Source organism: Tenrec ecaudatus, chromosome 2 (genome assembly GCF_050624435.1).
Source record: "Tenrec ecaudatus isolate mTenEca1 chromosome 2, mTenEca1.hap1, whole genome shotgun sequence".
NCBI classification, from domain to species: Eukaryota; Metazoa; Chordata; class Mammalia; order Afrosoricida; family Tenrecidae; genus Tenrec; species Tenrec ecaudatus.
In genome coordinates, this window is record NC_134531.1 from 188419890 (window position 1) to 188440166 (window position 20277).

Sequence of the window (20277 nt, forward strand, 5' to 3'; positions counted from 1 at the left end):
AGGTGATTCACTGAATCCAACTGACACTTGAGGGGAGTTAAGTTCCAGCTTTTCAAGGTCGTGTCAAAAAAAAGTCTATGGCCGTATTTAAAAACCCCATTCCTGCATGTGTATGGTGAGTCTGAAGAGGAATTTATAGATCGGTATCAGACAGATGGGCTAATCTCAGAGTTATGGACTTGATCTGGACTGGGCTGGGATGTTTTTCAATATTTAACTGCCCTTATATAAAGCTCTTTCTTGAAAACACACACACACAATTCCATGATGGAACTAGTAAGCGGCCTTGGTGAGGTTCAAGGCTGAGTCATCTTCGTCAATGAGCCAGGCTGCCTTCAGTTGCCTGTGCTTCTTCTTTGGTCATCGACCCCCACCCCCCCCAACCCCACTCTCCTGCCAAACTTCAGGATTAAGGCAACAATCTCCTAGGTGTTAACTAGGTTTCGATTTATCTGAGCTTGCCTGGAGGGTTCAGAAGAATGGATAAGCTGCACTTGACCTGGAATTTAGGTCATGTTAGTATCAGAAAAAAACAAAAAAAAACACCCAAACTGCTGAACTAGAGAGGGGCATTGGTTGCTATGGTAACCAGCTGGCCTCAGCTCATTTGTTGGCAGAAAACAGAAATGTAATTGCCTAGTGTTAAAGTGTGTGTGTGTGTGTGTGTATGTCTGTGTTTGTGAGTGTGTATCTGTGCGTATCTTTCTAACTCTGTGCATGTGTGCATGTGAGGGTGCATACGTGTGCTGTGGGCAGCAGGCACGGGGATGGAAAGTGAGGTGGGGACTGGATTTTGGAGATACTTGTAGGTCCTGTAAGGAGTTTGGATTTCCACTTGCTGGCAGGGCAGACACAGAGTTAGGGGTCTGAGCCAAGGAGTGACAAGGTCAGCTTTCCCTTTAGGAAGAGCGGCCAGGTCGCAAGGCGGACAGTGGTATGGGTGATAAAGATCGAGAGATGAGTACAGAGTCCTGGAGAGCCTGGAGGCCTGAGGCTGCGAGAGCGGGTGTGGAATGTGCAGAGAGGGCATGTGGATAGAGGACAGTGGCTTGGATTTGTTGTTGGCTGACCTTGAGATCAAGGACAAAGATGCCATGATGGCCATCTACTGTATTGGCTTGGGTGGCCAGCAGGTGCTGGTGCCAGGCTGAGATGAGGTCACAGAAGGATGAGCTGGGCGAGGGAGGAATCCGATCAGTAAGGGGCCTGAGGGTCACCCCTGGGATGGCTCTGGAGAACTTGGCTGGTTGGGACTGGAGTCAGGAGAGAGACCTGGGCTGGGAAGCAGCGCCTGAGAGGCACTAGGACACGTGTGGCAGGACAAAGAGAGATGCTCTTCAACTTTGAAAATCTCCCCTTGCTGAGCCTCAGTGTCCTCAGTGTCCTGGGGATGCAGATTGCTCTGAAGTCTGTGAGCATGTGATGTAGCAGATGTGTGCCCCCGAACACCCTCACTTCTCAGCCTCCTCTTACCATCAGAAGACCTAGGGGATTTTGAGTACTCTGGAGAAGCAGAGGGAACTAGAACCGGGAAGCCGGGACCTCCGAAGAGCTGGACTGATCCCTGCTCCAAACAAAGCCCCATTAGTTCCCAGGAACTGGCTGTACGTCATTTCTGCTGCCTTTGTTTTGACTGGTGCCTGATGCAGTCTGGCTCTGCAATGATGCAGATGCTGATGTTGTTGCTAGGCAACCAAGCTACAGCACAAGTCCTGGGAGGCTTCTGTTCCTTCCACTCACCCCTCAATTCAAAGCTGCTGACGGTGGCTGACTTAGAACTGGCTGTGGACACGGGGAGGGGGGTTCTCATTCAAGCACAAAGGTAAATTACTACAAAAGGTGTGCTTGTGTGTGTAAGGGAGACAAAGGCAGCGACAGGAACAACATATCAGGTGCCTATTCGGCACCAGCCACCTCACATGGTTTCATCTCTGCATCTCTTTTCTGTACAGCCTTCAGATGCATGGCCGCCACCTGTCTGTCAGTTCCTTGCACCGTGATTACTTAGGGTGTTGTTATGACACTGGAAGCTATGAAACCAGTGTTTCAAAGACCGCAGGGTCACCCATGGTGGACAGGCTGCCTCTGCCAAGCGGCCACAGATCAGCTTATGTGGGGTCCCCTGCTGCAACCCGCCCATGGTTGACAGTGCCCGTGGGCACATCCCCTCTCCCTGTGGTGAATAGTAGTGCTGGGTGCAGCCTCGTTTCTGTGCCTCCCCGCCTGTACTCCCTGCAGAGGCCCTTTTAGCTATGGCTCCTCTTCTCCAGTGCCGTGCAGGGCATGCCTCAGAGCAGCGGCCTGAGGAGAACTTAACCCTTACCCTACCCCAACCCCAGTCGTCAGGACTCCTCTTGCCCCCAGTGTCAGCTCAGAACCCACTCTTTCAAGTGCAGGGTCGAGTTCAGGGTTGTTTGGCCCCAGGACCCCCTGCAAGTCTCTCTTTGCTCATTTGCACAGGTGTCACCTCCAGCAAACACCAGGGCCTGCGTCTTATCCACCATGCTATTTCCTCCAGCACCTGGACCAGGTCCTGCCGCCGCGTCATTGTTGCTAGCGGCTGTTGATTTGGCCACCTATTCCTGGGGCCCCCAGGTAGAATGGGATCGGACAGAGAACATTGGTTGAGTCCCTTGAAGATACATCTCCAGGCCTTTCTTCCTTCCTACTTCATCTACTCCGGAAGCTCGGTGGGAGCCTGTTTAGCATCATAGCAACCCTCCAGCGACTACATGGTGATGGCTGAGCAGTGGGGGGATGGATGAAAGGCGAGGTTTCTACCATGGCCCACCAGTGTGCTGGCTCAAATAAATGAAAAATTCAACCCAATGCTGTTCAGTCCACCTGACGGGACAGAGTCGACCTGCTCCGCGGGGCTTCCAAGGCTGCACCTCCTCACTGGATCAGATGGCTGCCCCTTGCTCCCCTCAATCAAATCCCTTCTCCTTCCTTAGCAGTGGAGCACTCAACCATGACACCACCAGGCTTCCCCTGCCACACTGAAGAGACGCGGTAGATCTTCACAGAATAAATGAAGGTCTGAAACGGGTGTCTAAATCTATGGGGTGGGCTTCCTAGGGTCTGGCCTGGGTTCTTTGTTTGGGGATCTGGTGGACATTGGGTAAGCACCTACACCTCCTAAATAACCCAGCTTCCAGGTGACAAGGCAGGAAGGGACCTGCCCGAGGCTGCCACGCTTGCTTCAATGAACAGGCCAGGATACAAACCCGGGTCTACCTGGCTCCAGAGCGCTGATGCCAAGTCCCAGGTCTCTCCGAAGAACATTTCCGATGAGACCGCGCAGAAAGAAGATGCCTGGCATTTTCACATATCCACAGCATTTGTAGACACTTTCCGTTTGGAGACACCTGCCAGAGAAATGAAAAGGCCAGATTAGGGGTGGGAGTGGAGGCATGTGGGGCCCAGCGGGAGAGGGAGTTATAGGAAAGTGCACAGAGCACAGCTGGTCCTGGACTCGGCCCTGGAACACCTGCCTTCCAGCCCGATGCTCACAGCAGGTGCTCAGACCCATAGACAAGCGCAGGCCAAACACAGCACCGGGACGAACCACAGGGCCTCGGCACCCTCAGCCTCCAGGTGGCCTGGCCACTCTGACCCTGCATCCCCAGCAGCTAGGAGGGGCTGTTTCTGGACCACAGAGGCAGGAGATGAAGGACGGTGTCAGTCCATCTCACTGAGGGCTTCCAATGTGTTCGCTGACCCTCGACCAAAGAGGATGTCCTTTGATAGGGATTGATCTTTCCTGGTGACATGTCCAAATCGACAACAGCAGACTTCATTCCATCCTTACTGCAAAAGAACATGCCAGTTGATTTTTTCCCCCTGAGCTGAATTTGTTCATAAGCTAGTTATAATTCCGGAGGTAGCTATGGTAATGGAGTTGTGGGTGTGAGGAGGATAGAGTCACTAGTGGGTGTGATGAAAGGGGTGACATTTGAGATGAGCCTTGAGAGCTGGGTGAGGAGGTGATCACCAGGCCTACAAAGGAGCAAAACCGTAGGGAATTCTAAGACCTACTCAATGTCTCCGGAAGGGCAGCATAGTGGTCAAGTCTTCATAGAGGGCAGGCCTCTTTTCACTCATAATCTACCCCCACCCAGAATGGCCATCCGTCAAGTGGGCAGAGATGGCCATGAGTTGGAGAAGAAGAAGAGAGGATGAGGGATACCCTAATTTCCTCATGTGTAAAGTGGGTGGAATTGTATTGTCCCCTCTGCGGAAGGGTCAAGTTAGGCCATGGCTGGCTGCATCCTGACATAGGAGAGGGCTGCAGGGTAGGGGAGGAGTAAGAACTTAGGACCAGGACGTATGCATAGTAGGGCTTTTTCTAACATGGAAGGAAATAACCAGGCTTTGAATTCCATCTCCACCACCCTTCAGTGAGTTTAGTACCTCCACTTCACGCAGACGGCACACACAGTGAAAGAGTTTGTCACGCTAGGTGGGGAGCTTGCTCAGGGTCAGGGACTCTGGCTATCTCTGGGATAGTTTGGCATGGCAGTTAGAGATTTCATGTCAACTTCAATATGAAGAAAGTCTAGGGGTTGAATCTAACCTGTCAATCAGGTGACAGGTTGATGGTGCCTTTCTTGGAGGTGTGGGCTTCTTATAAGGAGGACACTAGGCACCTCCCTCTCTCTGCCCCTTTGTTTTTCTGCTTGCTGGGACAGGACTCACCAGCTTGTGATGTTCCTGCATACTGCGTCACCTTTCTGTGTCTGATGACACAGCTACATGAGTCTGCACAAGGACCTGGCTTGCATCGGACTTATGGACTTGAGTTGGACAGGTCTGGGATGGGTTTTGACATAAGATTACTTCTTGATATAAAGCTCATTCGTGTACATAATTGGGTGTCACTGGATTTTTTTCTCTAGACGACACAGCTTAACACATATGTCAGCTTATGTGAGCCAGGGTTTTGCAAATGATATGATCTAACATAGTGTGGTTAACTCCCTGATGGGATCTTCTGGGAAGCAGCCAAGCAGTTAGTGGAGAATGTCGCTGTTGTTATTAGGTGCCATGGAGTTGGTTCGGACTCACACTGCCCCTATGTACCACAGAAGAAAGCATTTGTGGTAGTGACACAATCTGTCCATTCGAGGATTCAGAGTGAAGGGGCGGAGTCTGGCCTGTCAATAAGGTCATAGCTTGATGACCTCATTTGGAGGCGTGAAGGAGATAAATAACTCGCTGGAGGCATGATGCAGGCTCACTCCCTGGGAGACACTGCAGCTCACAAGACATAAGACACATGGAACTACGCTAGTGCCCTGAGCTGGAGGAGTGGAGACCCCTGCCAGCGCTTCGATGCTTACAGCACCACTGGATCACCAAGACTTCCCACCCACTGGCCTGTGATCTTCCTGTATTTGGAGTCATTGCATGCGTTCTGTGAGTCTGAAGAGGATTTTATAGATTGGTATCAGACATATGGGCTAATATTGGACTTATGGACTTGATCTGGACTGGACTGGGATGTTTTCTCAATATTCAATTGCTCTTGTAATAAACCTCCTTCTTATACACATATGGGTCTCCCTGGGTTTGTTTCTCTAGTCTACCCAGCGTAACACAACACTGCTGGTCTTACACCATCCTCACACGTATTGTCATGTCTGAGCTCATCACTTCAGCCCTCATGCTAACATTGACATGGGAAAGTCAATCACGTACATCCTGACAAGGGGATTCCTTTTTGGTGCTGTCCCTCCACTTTGCTAGTCATAATGACATTTTCCAGGGACTGGTCTCTCCTGATAACACCTTCAAAGGACACGAGAGGAAGTCTCACCATCCTCACGTCTAAGGAACACGCTGGCTGCCCTTCCTCCAAGACAGGCTTCCTCTGTTGGCAGTCCACGCACTCTCACTATCTCTGCCAGCACCGCACTGCAAACGCATTCGTGCGTATTTCTACTTCCTTAGGCTATGTTCCTATTTTCTTTTTCGAAAAAACGTTTTATTAGGGTCTCATACAACTCTTATCACAATCCATATATACATCAATTGTGTAGAGCACATCTGTACATTCATTGCCCTCATCATTTTCAAAGCATTTGATCTCCACTTAAGCCCCTGGCATCAGGTCCTCTTTTTTCCTCTCCCTCCCCAATCCCCCCTCCCTCATGAACCCTTGATAATTTATAAACTATTATTTTGTCATATCTTGCCCTATCTGACGTCTCCCTTCACCCCCTTTTCTGTTGTCCTTCCCCCAGGGAGGAGGTCACATGTAGATCCGTGTAATCGGTTCTCTTTCCAACCCCCTCTCCCTCTACCCTCCCAGTATCGCCACTCACACCCCCCGGTCCTGAAGGTATCATCTGCCCTGGATTCCTGTGCCTCTAGCTCCTATTTGGACCAGTGTCCATCCTCTGGTCTAGCCAGATTTGTAAGGTAGAATTTGGATCATGATAGTGGGGTGGTGGTGGGAGGAAGCTTTTAGGAACTAGAGGAAAGCTGTATTCTTCATCCGTGCTACATGGCACCCTGACTGACTCATCTCCTCCCCTAGACCCCTCTGCAAGGGGATCTCCAGTGACCAACAAATGGGCTTTGGGTCTCCACTCTGCACTTCCCCCTTCATTCACTATGGTATTTTTTTTGGATGATGCCTTATACCTGGTCCCTTTAGCACCTAATGATTGCACAGGCTGGTGTGCTTCTTCCATGTGTACTGTGCTGCTTCTGAGCTAGATGGCTGCTTGTTTACCTTCAAGCCTTTAAGACCCCAGACGCTATACCTTTTGATAGCCAGGCACCATCAGCTTCCTTTGCCACATTTGCTTATGCACCCCTTTGTCCTCAGCGATCGTATCATGGAGGTGTGCACCCAATGATATGATTTTTTGTTCTTTGATACCTGATAACTGATCCCTTCAGAACCTCATGATCACACAGGCTGGTGTGTTCTTTCATGTGAGCTTTGTTGCTTCTGAGCTAGATGGCCACTTATTTATCTTCAAGCCTTTAAGACCCCAGACACTATATCTTTTGATAGCCAGGCACCATCAGCTTTCCTCACCACATTTTCTTATTCACCCACTTTGTCTTCAGAGGCTGTGTCAGGAGGGTGAGCATCATAGAATGCCAATTTAATAGAAGAAAGTATTCTTGCATTGAAGGAGAACTTGAATGGAGGCCCAATGTCCTTCTGCCACCTTAATACTAAACCTATAAATATAGGCACATAAGTCTATTTCCCCAGCCTCAAATATATATTTGCATATGTATGTGTCTTTGTCTAGACCTCTATATATGCGCTTTGCCTCCTAGGTCTTTCCTCTATTTCCCTTGACTTTTCTCCTGTCCCACTATCAGGCTCCATCCCCACCTGGGTTTCAGCAATACCTCTTCCTTACATTACCCTTGATCATGCCCTACCAGGCCTCCCACACCTACCTCATCACCAATTTGGATCACTTGTTGTTCCCTTGTCCCTGGGTTTGTTAACACCACTTCCTTACCCCCCACCGCCCCCTATCCCATTTCCCCCCAGTACTGTCGGTCCTGTTGTTGGTCCTACAGATTGTTCATCCAGCCTATTTTATTTAGACAGACCTTGGAGATAATAACATGCACAAAAACAAGACAGCAAAACCAAGCAACAATATACAACAAAATGACAGCAACAACAAACCACTAACAAAGAACAAAACACAACAAGGAAGAAAAGCTTGTAGTTAGTTCAAGGATTGTTGGCCTTTATGAGTGTTTTCCAGTCCAGTCTGTTGGGGCACCACACCCTGGCCCCAAAGTCCACTTTCAGCACTCTCTGGGGACCATGCCGCTCTATTCCCTTGCTTTCGCACTGCACTCCCCCAGTGCCTTGGCCTCCGTGTGGTGGGATCAGGTCGGGTGAAATTCCCACACTGTGTCTCCGGTGCTGCCCCCCACAGGGCCATGGGTTAGTGAGGGAGGTCATGTCTCATAGTGGGGCTGGCCATGTGGTCCTTTCTGTGAACTGATTGCTCTCATTGGGGTCATCATCCTCAAGGTGTGGTGGGCCACGATGTGCTCCACTCTCTCCTACTCCCACTTCACCTGCTACCATGTGCTCCAATCAGATATGTCCCTCTCCTGGAGCAGCTGCAGATTCAATGCCATATTTTGAAATAAATTCTTCTTGGGGGAGGGGCAGGAGTCCACTTAGTATTTGGTACTGGGGCCAGCCCCCAGACCTCTTCACTGGTTTCCTACTCCACACCAGAATGTTGCATTCACACCTTGGGGCATGGGGTTGAAGTCTGGTCCCTCTTTCCCTGTGGAGACATAAACAATACCCTCCCTATGTTCCCATTTTCACTTGCATATGAGGCCCTTGAAAATATCATGGCTTGGGTCAGGCATGCCTTAGTCCCCAAAGTAAAACCCTTGCTTTTCCACACGCTAAAGAGGTCTTGTATAGCAAAGTTACCCAACAAACGGTGTCATTTGATGTCCTGATGCTACTTCCACAAGGATTGGTAATGCATACAAGCAAGATGGATTCCTTCACAACTTCAACTTTCTTCTCTTTATCATAGTGTTACAATCGGTCAAATCATAAGTTTCTTGTTTCACATTAAGTTGTAATCTATATTGGAGGCTACAAACCTTGATCTTCAATGGCAAGTATGTCAAGTCTTCCTCACTCTCAGCAAGCAAGGTGGTGTCACCTACATATTGCAGGTTGTTATTAAGTCTCTCTCCAATCCTGATGATGCTTCTTCATAAAACCCTATTTCTCTGGTTTACTTGCTCAGCATGGAGGTTAAATAAGTGTGGTGAGAAGATACAACACAGACCCATGCCTTTCTTGATTTTAAACCCTACAGAGCCCTGATAGTATAGTGGTTATACATTAGGCTTCTAACTGAAAGGCCAGCAGTTCAAAACTACCAGATGCTCCATGGGAGAAAGACTGAGCTTCCTACTCTTACAAAGAATTACAGTCACCAAAACTGACAGAGGAAGTCCTACTGCGTGCTATCGAGTTACTCTGAGTCAGAATCAATTTAATGATCGTGATTTTAGTTTGATTGGAATATTTCTTTGTTCTGTTCCCAGAACTGTCTCTTGATCCATGTACAGGTTCCATATGAGCACAATCGAATGCTCTGGAATTCCTATTCATCTCAATGTTATCTGTAATTTTTATGACCTACACAGTCAAATGTATTTGCATAGTCAATGAAATTCAAGTAGCCATCTTGCTGGTATTCTCTGCTTTCAGCCAAGATCTGCCTGATGTCAGCAATGGTTTCCCTTGTTTCATGTCCCATTTCAATCCATCCGAAACCCCTGGCTGCTCCCTGTCAATGGATTGCTGCAATAATTGTTGGATAATCTTCAGCAAAATTTGTCTTGGTTGTGATAGCAATGAACGTCTATAATTTGCTCATTCTGTTGGGTCGCCTTTCTTTGAAAGGGGTGCACGTATGGTTCTCTTCAGGTAATGAGTCAAGCAAAGTGCCTTCCATATACCTTGGCATAGATGAGTACCTGCTTGTAGTGCTTCATCAGCGTGTTGAAACATTCCTTTGGCAGTCCGTCCACTGTCAAAGCCTGCTCTTTAGCTAATGTCTTCTGTGCTATCATGTCTTCATCACGTGCTACCTCTTAAAAGGCTGAATGTTGACTCGTTCTTTTGGCCGCAGTGACTCTGTGTATGATTTCCATCTTCTCTTGATGCTTCCTGCCTTGTTCAATATTTTGCCTATAGAGTCTTTCCATTTTTCAACCTGAAGCTTGAATTTTTTTCTTGAATTCTTTCCGTTAAAAAATATGCTGAGTGTATTCTTCTTTTTGAGTTTTCTAATCCCCCGTTTTTCCATTCACTTGGTCTTCTCGGTGACCTGGTCTGGTCATAGCCTTGATGCAATTGAGGGGAATTTAATTCAGGGTGTGGCCTAATTTTTAGTATAAATTGACAGTGTGTGTAAACTAGTTCACTTCTACTGCGGGATCTGAATCTTGCATCTGGTTCCTTGGTCTGTTGCATTGCCTGCTGATCTCAGGAGCCATCCGTGAACTGCTGACCTTGGATTCATTTGGTCGACCCTGGATTATTCACCTCTGCATTTGCCAGTCTGTGTTCCCCCCTGCTTCATCTTCCTGCTTCCTGTTCATAAGTCCTTGCAGCTACGTAAGTCAAGACCCACTTGAACCAGACAACTCCCATAAAGACTTAATGTTTTGAAAACCCACAGGGCAGTTCTACCTTGTCCTAAAAGGTCTCTATGATTCCAAATTGAATTGATGCCAGTGAGTTTGGTTGGTGTTTTATCATGAGTGTAGAAGACCTGGTAGTATTTTGTGTTGGGCTGACAACCACAGGGTCAGCAGTTTGAGCTCACTATCCACTCCAAGGAAGAAAGATGGGACTTTTTTTTGTTCCCGTAAAGAGTTACAGCCCCCAAAGCCCACAGAGGCACTTTCACTTTGTCCAGTAGGGTCCCCGTGAGTCAGAATCGACTTGATGGCCGCAAAGTTTTTTGTTTTCTTGGTGTCATGAGTGTTCTTTTAACTGTATAAGAAATCGCTAAACACTCTTTCCAAGTGGCTGTGTGTGTTAGTCTGGGTACATTAGAGAAACAAATCCACAGAGACTCATTTGTATAAGACAGAGTTTTATATAAAGGGTGAGTGCACATCAAGAAAACATTCCAACCCAGTGCTGCCCAAACCCACAAGTCCAACATCAACCCATATGTTCAACACTGATCCACAAAGTCCTCCTCCTTCTCACAAAAGACAACCAATGATGACAACTTCAGGAGGAAAGCCGAGTTAGTGAATGTGTAAGTATCTCAGCACTGGCAGGGTTCTCCACACAGCTGCTCCAGCACCCAGGGCTGCATCGTGGTAGGCCCATGGGGCTTCTCCTTGGGGATGTCTCACAGGAAGTGAGCCTTCCCAATTGAAGCAGGGAACTGGCTAAGGCACCTGCAACCTGGTCCGACCATCACAAAGCAAGAGACCCGAGAACTAGAAAGGCGAGGCTCACTGAACCATTTATCCCTCTGCTCTTCAATGAACCCCATTCAACCATGTGTTTATTGGCCAGGTTGGCCCAATAAACTTTAACTATATCACTGTGTGATTGTGCATTCCCAATGGTAATGCATGACCATTCTAGTTGCTCCTCACCTCGCCAATATTTGATATTATAAGATATTTTTCTTAGTTCTACATTATCCATTCAAATAGACATGTATGTCATTGCAGTTTTCATTTCATTTCCCTACTGACTAATGGACAAGCCCTGGTAGTGCTGTCAAGTAAGTCTTAGACTGCTAATCACAAGGTTGATGGCTCAAAACCACCAGCCCACCTAATGGGAGAAAGATGAGACACCTACTCTCATAACGATTTACAGTCTTGGAACCCAAGATAGGATTTTTGATTAATGACTAATGAAAGGAAACCTGGTGGTATTACATGGTAAGAATTCGACTGTCAACTGAAAGGGTGTCGTCTAAACCCAGGAGCTGACCCATAGGAGAAAAGTGAGGCCATCTGCTCCTATAAAGATTTAGAGCCTCAGAAACCCTATGAATTAAATCCACTCAGTGGCTGTGGGTTAAATGACTAAGAGTGTTGAGCACATTTTCAAGTACTTATCTGTTAATTGTATATCTTTTTGGTGAAATGAGTACTCAAATATTTCTCTCATTTTTACTGGATTGCCTCTTATTTTTTTTAAAACATTTTATTAGGGGCTCATACAACTCTTATCACAATCCATACATATACATACATCAAGTGTATAAAGCACATCTGTACATTCTTTGCCCTAATCATTTTCAAAGTATTTGCTCTCCACTTAAGCTGTTTGCATCAAGTCCTCTTTTTTCCCCTCCCTCCCCCTCGCCCCCTCCCTCATGAGCCCTTGATAATTTATAAATCATTATTTTGTCATATCTTTCCCTATTTGACATCTCCCTTCACCCACTTTTCTGTTCTCCATCCCCCAGGGGGGAGGTCACATGTAGATCCTTGTAATCAGTTCCCCCTTTCCAACCCACTCACCCTCTACCCTCCCAATATTGCCCCTTACACCCCTGGTCCTGACGGTATCATCCACCCTGGATTCCCTGTGCCTCCAGCTCCTATCTGCACCAGTGTACAACCTCTGCTCTATCCAGACTTGTAAGGTAGAATTCGGATCATGGTAGTTGGGGGGAGGAAGCATCCAGGATCTGGGGGAAAGCTGTATTCTTCATCAGTGCTACATCGCACCCTGACTGACTGATCTCCTCCCCTAGACTCCTCTGCAAGAGGATCTCCAGTGTCCAACAAATGGGCTTTGGGTCTCCACTCTGCACTTCCCCCTTCATTCACTATGGTACAACTTTTTTTTTTTATGATGATGCCTTATACCTGATCCCTTCAACATCTCGTGATCGCACAGGCTGGTGTGCTTCTTCCATGTGGGCTCTGTTGCTTCTGAGCTAGATGGCGGCTTGTTCACCTTCAAGCTTTTAAGACCCCAGACACTATCTCTTTTGATAGCTGGGCGTCATCAGCTTCCTTCGCCACATTTGCTTATGCACCCGTTTGTCCTCAGAGATCTTATGATGGAGGTGTACACCCAATGATATGAGTTTTTGTTCTTTGATGCCTGATAACTGATCCCTTCAGAACCACGTGATCACACAGTCTGGTGTGTTCTTCCATGTGTGCTTCTTATTAAGTTTTTCAGAGTCCGGGGGTGAAGTGGGTTAAATATGGATCTGCTAACTGAAAGTTGTGGTTCAAAGCCACCAACTACTCCATGGCAGTCTTCTGTGAAGATTCAGTCTCAGGAACCCTGTGGAGAGCTTCTAGCCTAGCCTACAGAGTCACTAAGAGTTACAATCTATTAATTGGCAAGTTTAAGGTTGGACTATATCGTAATCCTTTATGAGCTATTTGATTTACAAACATATTATCTCAGTGTCTGGCCTGTTCATTTTTAACAGTTTCTGTCAAAGAATGAAAGCATCCAACTAGTAAAATACAACAGTATATTTTCAGATTCTCCCTTCCATAGTATGTTCATATATTTTACTTTTATATTTGCTATAAGTATATTTGCCTTTATATTTGCTATAAGTTAGTTATAGCAAATTGCCCTAGTTAATTATCACTTGATTTGATTATTTATCCTCATTGCTGCTCTCTGAGATTATTTCAGGACCTGTAGATAACTGATTGCCATTAATTCTTAAAAGTTTTCAGTTATTATTTCTTCAAATATCTCTTCTGCTCTTTTGTGATTTTCTCTTCTTTTGTGATTCCAGTTATGCCTGTGTTAGATTGCTTGATATTATCTCATGGTATTTGAGATAATATGTGAGTGTGTTTCATGATGTATAATTCTACTGATCCTCTCCTTTTTAAAAACGACAACAACATTTTATTGTTGGCTCATACAGTTGTCATCACAATTCTTTCTTTAACTGTGTTGAGTGTACTATGGGCTATCCAAGGGCATTCTGTATCCAATGATGCATCAAGTCCACCTTTTCTCTTGGAAATTTTTACATATTAATAGTTTTATTTTCTTGTCCAATTGTTCCAACATGGGGAACATATTGAACTGGTTTTCTTGATTATTCTGTCCTTTTGTAGTGTGTTGTTTTCTCTATTTCTTTGTATGTCTTGTATTTTGTTGTTATGGTGGTTGAATGCTGAACCTATTGCTTAGTTCAGGAGAAATGGTGGTGGTAAAGAGCACCTGTTTCAATATCAGAGGTTGAGTCAGTATTGTCTGGAGCTGAGCTGAGTTGCAGGTATGTTGGGGTGACCGTTGCCCTCAGTATACCATAGTCACTGTCTTAGAGGAATCAGAGACAGGTTCTCAATCCGTGGGTCAAACGACACTTTCACAGGGGTCACCCGATTCCTAACAGTAGCAAAATTACAGTTATGAAGTAGCAAGGAAAATAATTTTATGGTTGGGGGGTGGGGGTCACCACAACAGGAGGAACTGTATGAAAGGGTCATGGCATTAGGAAGGTTGAGAAGCACTGCTCTAGGGTGACCTTGCGCTTAGGATGAGTGCTCATTTGTTCACTCCACCCCCGGTAGTAGTTCTTCCTGTGGTGTTGTAGCTCGAAGGGGCTCCCTCTTCACAACCTGTGTGTGCCCTTTCCAATGATAAGCCACTGTTGCTTGCTTCTCACTGCTGAGGATGTTCTCTGATGTTCTGAAGCTTCAGGCGGAGCTAGGCACTGGTTCCCTATGTGTCTGAGGTGGAGTTTTCTCTAGGGCTGCTGGGCCATAACGTAAGAGTATTCCTCCCCCAGGGTTAGTTTTTTTTTTTTTCTGTTTTATTACCCAGATGTGATGGATTTTGCTCTGTAACCTAGGAATGACAATTCCTTATATGTTGAATTTTATTTTGATTCATATGTTGTGAAAACTCTGACTTTCTATTACAGGGATGTCGATGACTTTGTTCTAGCAGACAGTTAATGTACTTAGGCTCCTACTGTCATCTCTGGCTTGCCTATTGGGGGAAGGTCCCTCAATTTTTAGCTCAGTTTCCAAACCTTTTGTGGGCTGCTTTTGAGTCTATCCCCATGATTGCATGATGCGGGGGAGGTCAGATATCTAGGGAGAGCTTGCATACTGAATCTAGAGTGATCCTTCTCAGACTTTGTCATTGTCAAGGGCCCACCTCACTTTGTGCTGCCTGTGGGGACCCCAGCTTCACCCTCTTGCTCCTCAGGCCAAAGTAAAAATGGTGGATTTTTAACAGAGCTTCAGTTGAATCACCTCCCTCTGAGATGGCAACACACCTGCAGTTCACATCTAGAGATGGGGACGAAAACTCATCTTGTACCAGACCCCTCTGCATTTTGACCACTCTCCCAACCCCGCCTTCTTTGGCTCACTCTCAAGAGCCTGCAGTGTAATTGTTGTTTTCCTGTCCGACAAAATTTACAGTTGTCATTTGCAAGAGGATTGGACTGTTAGGGGTTAATACAATATATCCCAGGGAGAATTCTGAGCTAGATTTTAAAGGAGAACTTGAAATTGTAGGAGAAAGCATTCCAGGCAAAAAGCATTGCCTGAACAAAGGCAGGAAGGTGGAAACAATGTGATAAGATCAGGCCTCCCTTATGATTCTCCCCTTTAAATACATATACATGAGAAAAGACTTGCAAACAGACACAGCCTCAGATTTTGGCATCCCTACAGCCAGATCACCACCACCACCCCAGGAGAGAAGAATGGAGATAATGAGTGTTTTAAATTCATCCTTCTGAATATAGACCAAATCCTGCCGCACACATGCACACAATCGCCCGCACACAGCCCTGAAGGAGAATGACACATTTGGGGACCAAGGCTGGAGATGAGATCCGGAAGCGTATTTCTGGCATCCAGATATTGTCAAACGGAATCCATCATCTTTAAAATTCCCTGCAGATTTCCGTGACACATGCACAGATTATCCAGAAAGAGACTGACAACAACTTCAATGTCAGGGTCGCTCTTTGGACCCCTCCACTCTTGCTCTTTTCACCCACCTGCTTCAGAGAACCATTGCAGTAATAAGCCGTGCTGCAGGCAGGGGGTCTTTAAGATGGTGATCAAAGTCCACTACATTTTGTCCCCAGGAAGCTTACAAAAAGGGGGTGTGGGTGGGGGGGTTAGGGGGGTGGGAGATGGCGCAGAAATTAAAAGGAAACCTAGTGATTCATTTTCTCTGACCCGGGCAGTTCTGACTTGCATTATAATAGTTTTTGAACAAGAAATGATTTGTAATGGGAAAACAATGCACGGGGGCTGCTCATCAAGACAATAATCCTAACAGAGGATTAGGGAACCTAGGTGGTCACTTTCACTCCACACACCTCTGTTGGCAGTATTTGGGAAAGAGCGAAGCCAGAATGGGGTCGCAGAAGAGGAACACGATGTTTTATTTATGGACGTGTTGGCTGATTTTGCTTTTAACAGATAGGATTTACTAGGAAATGAATGTTCCTGTGTGTGTGTGTGTGTGTGTGTGTGTTTCAAAGAAAGCTCGTTTCTCTCTTTATCTCCTCCTGCAGTGGCTGAGACTGAGACTGAGGCTGAAGAGATGCACTGGGAAGCCCTGCTGTGCACCCCTCTTCTTCTCTGGGGGTTCAGGATGTGAGCTCTCCTCTGGAGCACAGGGCAAAAAGGACTTGCGTCTTCTTGGAAGTGGGCTGACAGGCAGGCTGTTGCCATCTAGATGCAGCTTCCACTATGGGCAGTAGATGGGTGGACAGGGGGGAGCTAGATGCTTGCTGTTCCTGGTGATACCCGTTGGACGTGATAAGTCTGTGGGGTGGGGGCCCAGCATGGATTAGAAGGAAAGCCTTGGAGTGTGCATGCTAAGTGGTTAAACAAAAGGCTGGAGGTTCAAGTTCATACAGAAGCGCTTCAGAGGAAAGGTCTGGTGAGCTACTTCTGGACAAAGCAGCAATTGAAAACTCTATGAAAAGAGAGAAAGAAAGAAAACTCTGCGGAGCACAGTTCTACTGACACAGGGCCCATCGTGGTTGGTATCTATTCGACCCAAGGTGAGTCAAGAAAACGGTGGGCCATGAAGCCTCTCTGTAATGCTTGCTGGCTGTGAACAGTCGCTGTACAACTCTCCCAGGACCTTCTAGCTCACCCAGAACACGAGCCAGCCTCTGTCAAAGGGCCTAGCAGGTCCCTGCACCCTGACTCCTGGCCGTTCGGAGGATCTCTTCTCTCCTCGTGACTGGCGTTTGCATAGCACTCACATAGCCGTCTTCTGCCTGCAGACCTTTGTACCTGCTATGTTTGCTCCGTGAACCAGGTGGCTTGCTTCCTCATTTCCTCTGCCTGGTGTTAGCTCCTGAGAGAGGTTCTCACTGGCCACTCTCCTCCTCTTGACCACTCTCTCCACCGAGAACTTATCATCAATTGCATGTTATAGTTTTGATCTCTCCTCTGCAAAGTCGGCTCAACGAGGAAAGGGAGAAAGAGGAGGCTTGCTACTCCCATCAGGAGTTCTGATCTCAGAAGGCCCCAGGAGCAGTTCTACCCTGTCCTGTAGGGTTGCCATGAGTTGGCCTCCACAGTGCTTTCAACACTGCCAGGCACATGGTTGTTATTGTTGTGCATTGCCACGTGGACTCTGACTCATAGTGACTCTAGATAACAGAGGAAACCTGCTTCGTTAGGGGTCTGAGTCTGTTACCCTTTATGAGACAGGTTGCCAGGTCTTTTCTACTACACAATGGCTTGGGGGGGGGGGTGGGCTGCAGTTCCTTCACCTTTAAAACGTGAATAGTGACACCCACATTGCAAGCTGCTGAGGAAGTCTGATTTAAGGTATAGAGAAGGTAGAGCATGCTGCATTGATGCTTAACAATGAGTTCGTGTGACATGGCCCGGCTCGATGCTTGCCCTCATGAAGAAACCACTGAAAATTTGAGTGCTGTGAAGAAACTAGATGGCTCCCATCTGTTCGAAGAATAACATCTGGAATCGTCAAGCCTTCAAATGAGTAAGCTTCATAAGGGTCAGCAGACAGAACTGGAACTGTTCATAAGGCATTTTTGTTGTGTTTTTCTTTTTTTTCATGTCTGTCTATATAAGATAGACAGGATACACAATCCGAGGAGAAAACAATGGGACCAAAGGTTCTGGGGAGACGAGGAGAGAAGGAGGTGTGGGAAAGAGAGTGGAGAGCCAACAAACCCAGGGACAAGGGAACAGCAAGAGACCTAAAATCGATGGCGAGGAGGGCATAGAATGCCTGGTGGGGTTCGATCAAGTGCAATGTAGCCGAGAGGAAGTACGGAGAGCCCAATGAAGGTTGATCCATGAGAGTGGGACAAGAGGAAAGTAAAAGAAAATAGAGGAAAGAACTAGGAGGCAAAAACATTTATAGAGATATAAACAGGCATGTACATATGTAAATATATTAATATGTAATGATAGGGATATAGGTCTATGTACATATATTTATAGGTTAAGTATTAAGGTAGCAGATGGACATTGGGCCTCAATGCAAGAACACTTTGATCTAATAATCTGGCATTCTGTGATACTCATCTTCCTGACACAATCAATGAAGACAAAATGGGTGCATAAGATAATGTGGCGAACTCTCTCTCTCCTGCTCTCCTCCACCCCGAAGTGTCTGCTGAGCACTGACCCCACTGTTGCCTGGGCACCCCTCTGAAGGCCCTTCCAGCTGCCCACCAGCTCGGCCACATGACTAGACACTGGTGAGGCCAGCCTTGGCCAGGCAGGAGACAGGCAACTTGATGTCACTGTCCTTGGGGAGACCTTGGACAAAGCTGGGTTACAGAGCAGCAGCTACCTGTCAATGACAGACCCCTACCTGTCCAGTACTACCCGCTGTCCATCAGCTCTCCCTAGCCCTCAATGAGATCCCATGGTAGACAGGAGGGGACCCTCCCATCCTATACCTCACCTGCTAGGGCCACCACAACAGGAACCACGGCTTAAAGCATGATGCTGTGTTTGGGCAGCCCGGGGGCCTGGGCAGCAGCATCTAACAGCACAGGTGTCACTCCTCCCTCCCCGCCCCCTCAGAACCTGCCTTTTCAGCATGGGGGTGGGGGGGCAGTGGGTCCCAGGAGCAGCAGGTGCAGAGCGCAGCCTATGGCAGCAGCGACATCTACCCACCCAGCTCCCTGGCGGCACGATTGTGGATGGACATGTGGGCTTCCACGGCAACACCCTCAGCAAGGCCCCTGGCATGAACAGCCCGGAGCAGCGCATGGTGGGCCTGAAGATCGGCGAAGTGGCCACGTCTGCTGTCAAGACCGTGGGCTCTGCCGTGAGCAGTGCCGCGATGACCGGTGTCCTCTCTGGCAACCGGGGAGCCAGCGTCAGCCTGCCGTGTCAAAGCCCACCTCCTGGGCAGCCATGCCAGCAAGCCGGCCAAGGCCCAGGCCAAGGTAAAGGGCAAGGGCGGGCCTGTGATGGGTGGCACAATGCTGGCCCTGCCCCTTAATCATAACATGGTACTTGGGACGACAAAGGACCCCTTCTGAGGCTTCGGCTCCCCAGCAGGTACCCTCCCCCTAGGCGGCCCTGTCACAGCAACCCCTGGCCCAACCTGTCCCCTCTGGCCCCACCTCTGTACCAGAACTCCCAGCCCCACCCCAGACTTGCTGGAGAGCCCCACACAACAGGAAAGCGGCCTTCAGCCAGGGTGCAGTGCCCAGCCCAGTACACCCCATCCTTGAGAAGCAGAAGGTGGCCCACAGGTACAACCCAAAGGCATTCAACTGGAGCCTGAAGCAGGGGCGTGTGGTCATCATCAAGAGCTACTGCGAGGACGTGCGCTGCTCCATCCAGTGCTCCATCCCGGCGCAGTGCAGAGCACCGCAACTAGCGGTTGGACTGGGCAGCACCTTCCACTGGCTCCCTGGGCAAGCAGGGGCCCGCACTACCTGCTCTACAACGTCAAGGGCAGCGGGCACTTCGGCAGCGTTGACCGAGATGCAGTGGACGGTGGACGAGGGCACCAGCGCAGGCGTCTGGTCCCAGGACAAGTGCGAGGGCAAGTTTGACGTCAAGTGGATCTTGGTCAAGGCGGTGCCCGACAACCAGCTGCGGCACATCTGGCTGGAGAACAAAGACCACAAGCCTGTCACCAACTCCGAGGACACCCAGCAGGTGCCCTTGGAGAAGGCCAAGCAAGTGCTCAAGATTCTTGCACCCTGGGAGCACACCACCTCCATCTCCGACGGCCTTTCCCAGGATGAGAAGAAGCAGGAGGAGGAGGAGGAGGAGGAGGAGGAGGAGGAGGAGGAGGAGGAGGAGGAGGAGGAGGAGGAGGAGAGCATGGAGCTGCGGGGTCTGAGGAAACCATTTTTGAGTTGGTTTCCTAACCTCCCTGACACTGTACTTCGTGAAAGAAGGCTGCACACTGTCGGCGTGGTGCTTCTCCTGGTGCCAGCTCTGCCGCGGGTCCTTGTCCGACTGCCCTAGAACAATGGCGGTGTCCTGAAGACACGCATGACCTAACAGCCCAAAGAGTCTTCTTTAATTCGGCAGAAATTAGGTTGCTCTACACTACCCCTCATTTGGGATCAGTGAGGCTCCTGGCCCCTGGTTATTGCCCAGCCCACATCCCCCACCCCGCAACTGTCTGGTTCCGTCCCATCCTTTCCCACTGAGTGTGGGCAGTGGGAAGCGGAGAAGGTGCTGGCTGCGGGGGCTGGATGTGGGCCCTTTGTTTTGGGGGGCTCATGTTTTGTTTCCCCTTTTTTCTCACTTGAGAGCCCACCAGTAAAG

At 48.2% G+C, this 20277-nt stretch overlaps 1 pseudogene; it reads left to right on the plus strand.

The window, feature by feature from the left end:
• The window catches only part of LOC142440221 (YTH domain-containing family protein 1-like), a 64486-nt pseudogene extending 44515 nt beyond the window's left edge, over positions 1-19971 (plus strand).
• Positions 19972-20277: the final 306 nt, after the last annotated feature.